Raw genomic sequence first — 2,783 nt, 5'->3', positions numbered from 1 at the left:
GATGATGATGAAGATGATGATGATGATGATGATGATGATGATGATGATGATGATGATGATGATGATGATGATGATGATGATGATGATGTATGTATGTATGTATGTGTATGTATGTTTGCCATTGTAAACCAAAGTGCCCTTCTGGGACAAATAAAAGTGTAATTTATTTTTCATTTTCTGCAACTCTCCGGTATTAATTGTCCTGACCATCAGGTTCCCCACATCGCTGTGGTCATCACGGATGGACGTAGCAATGACCCCACCAGCACCACCATCGCTGCTGACCAAGCCAGGCAGAACGGAATCAGGTCAGAGTCAGACAGATTGTCCGTCTTTACGCTGGTCCCTTTTCACTCTGCTGATCCTCGCAGTATCTATTCGGAAACGTCTCCGACAGAGATAGACCAATCAAAATGCTTTGGACCTATAGACCAAGTAAAAAAAATTGGTGGGTGTTTTAACCCATAATTTGATATTTTGCCGTTAGGTTTGAAATTTTCAAGAAAATAATTGACTTGAGATAGTTTTTGTGGCTATATGTGGGATCTGCAGCAAACGATACGCAGTATGACCCGCCAAAGCAGTGCATCTGTGTGCGGGAGTACGTCTCCGAATAGTTCCTGGGTGCTCGCCGGAGACGTCTCCGAAATATCTTCTGCCGCTGATTCCAGTTCGCCAGCAATGTTTGCATCTCCCCTCCCCCTCTTTCAGCAAGGCCAAAGGCGATCAAAAGTTAACATGTATATGTCTGTCTCCTCTAACTCTCCCCTCCTCCCCTTTCCCACCCCGCCAACAGAGTCCAGTTTTTTTTAGTATTTTAGCGTCTATAAAAGGCAGCTTGCACTGTTTGTTTACTAGGAAGTTGAAGTTGTTTCAGAATGCTCTCAGGTCTGCTGGGGTAGTAGTATAGATTGTGAAGCGTATAGAGTTTACTATTGGGCGGGGATTTGCGCTATACAAATGCTATCTATTATTTTTTAAAATTATTAATTATTGTTATTATTAATATTACTAATATTACAACTCAAAATCGATTGCCTTCAATCTTAAACCACAGCGTGTCATTTGTCAGTCTGGCCTGCTTGTACTGGTACAGGAACACTAGTGATGGTTTCCTCCCTTGGTTTTGGCACCGTGATAATTTGTGCACTGTGCACAACTTACAAAACTTGGCTGATTCTATTTCAGTTCTGTTCCATGACCCCCATGACTGTTCATCTTGCATATCTCTACTGTTTGCAGATTGATATAAATGAGTAATTATCTTTTTAAAAGATTACTCTGTTCATACAAAAGTAATTCCGTGTTTTTAATTGAGATGAAGGCATTAAAGGCTCATGTGCTGTGAGTAGATAAGATTCAAAGAGGTAACAGATCGTCAATGTTGTTCCTGTCACTAGTCTTAGCTGTGCCATGGCATTCCATTACATGAAAGCAGTGGACACTTGGCTGTGGTCTGCTCCTTCTTCTTTTAATGTTTCCGTTGCCTCACATATTCCTGGCGAAATATGTCCAGTCCGTGGCTATAAACTTCATCATGGCAATATTGCAAGATCTCGTGGAAGCACTTTGCCGCACATGCCCAAAGCTCCCTGTGCGGTACATTGGCCCTAAGCCTAGCGAATGTGACTGCATCTCTTTGTGAGTTCTTGTATACTCACTGCTCACCTTTGTACTTTGTGATCACCCTGTACTGTATTGAAACTTGGTCTATGAGATAAGTTGTTCCTCTATTTTGAATACGAAATAGAATTTCCTTACAGTCTGTGTGGTGACATTGAAAAATTGGGTTTTTTAAAAAGTGATATTCTTGACTTCGAATAGCAGCAAGGATTGTTGTGAAAGATGTGTCTCTCCTCAGTGTGAGAAGTGAGACAAGATTTCTTCATCAACTGTTGTGGCATATCATGTATACAATCTTTGGTTCAACATGAATGCTGGGAGGAACACATTCTATCTTGATGATTGTTACCACCTACTTTTACCATTTTTGGCTAGAATACTTTGAAATGCAGTTGGTTATATTTCAAGTAGGCTGCTGGAAAATTAAATGTTTCTATTACTTTGTATTTGTGAAAGTCGATGCACACAGTTTAGTGTTTGTTCTTCCTGATCCAAAGTTCTGAACAAAAAAGCACCATTTTTTAGTCTGTCTAAAAGTAAAAGATTTTTTGAATTGTCATTCAAATGGTGAGCTTGAAAAAAGGCAAAGTTTGGATTCACTTACCTTTAGCAGCATTTGCTAGAAAAAGTAAGTGAATTTTATTTGTGGCTTTACAGACCAAAATGAGCATAGGGCCTGCTGGGTTTTTTTTTTCAATGTTCTGTGATGAGATTGTTCGAGAAACTGGCCTGGAGAGTCAGATGTATAAACTATCTTTAATCTTGTCATTATTGTGATGAATAATTTTTATGTATAAATAGATGATGACTAAAATCACAATTGACTTCTCCGTGGATGTACATTTTGGTTTTTTGATGTAAATTTTTGTCTGTGTGATGCTACTGTTGAGGATTCAGCTTTGCATGTTTCTAGTGTTGTAAAAATTTTGTTTGTTTGTGAGTGTATGCCTGGTTAAAACAGTTCTCATGATTGGATTTGTTCATATTGAGTTTATTTATAGAGATGGTTAAAAACGAGTGTTCTGGAAAGTGTCGATAAGTGGAGAGACAAGATGTACTCTGTTTTGTTCTCTAGAATGTTAGTGAAGTTTAAAGAGAGGAGAATGAGAAGTTGTGAGGATGTGTGTTTACCTCTGTTGTCTTTTTGTTTTGTTTGTTGG

This window comes from Aplysia californica, unplaced genomic scaffold (genome assembly GCF_000002075.1).
Source record: "Aplysia californica isolate F4 #8 unplaced genomic scaffold, AplCal3.0 scaffold00004, whole genome shotgun sequence".
Classification (NCBI taxonomy): domain Eukaryota; kingdom Metazoa; phylum Mollusca; class Gastropoda; order Aplysiida; family Aplysiidae; genus Aplysia; species Aplysia californica.
The sequence above is the reverse complement of the archived record's forward strand: the minus strand, read 5'-3'. Positions refer to the sequence as shown.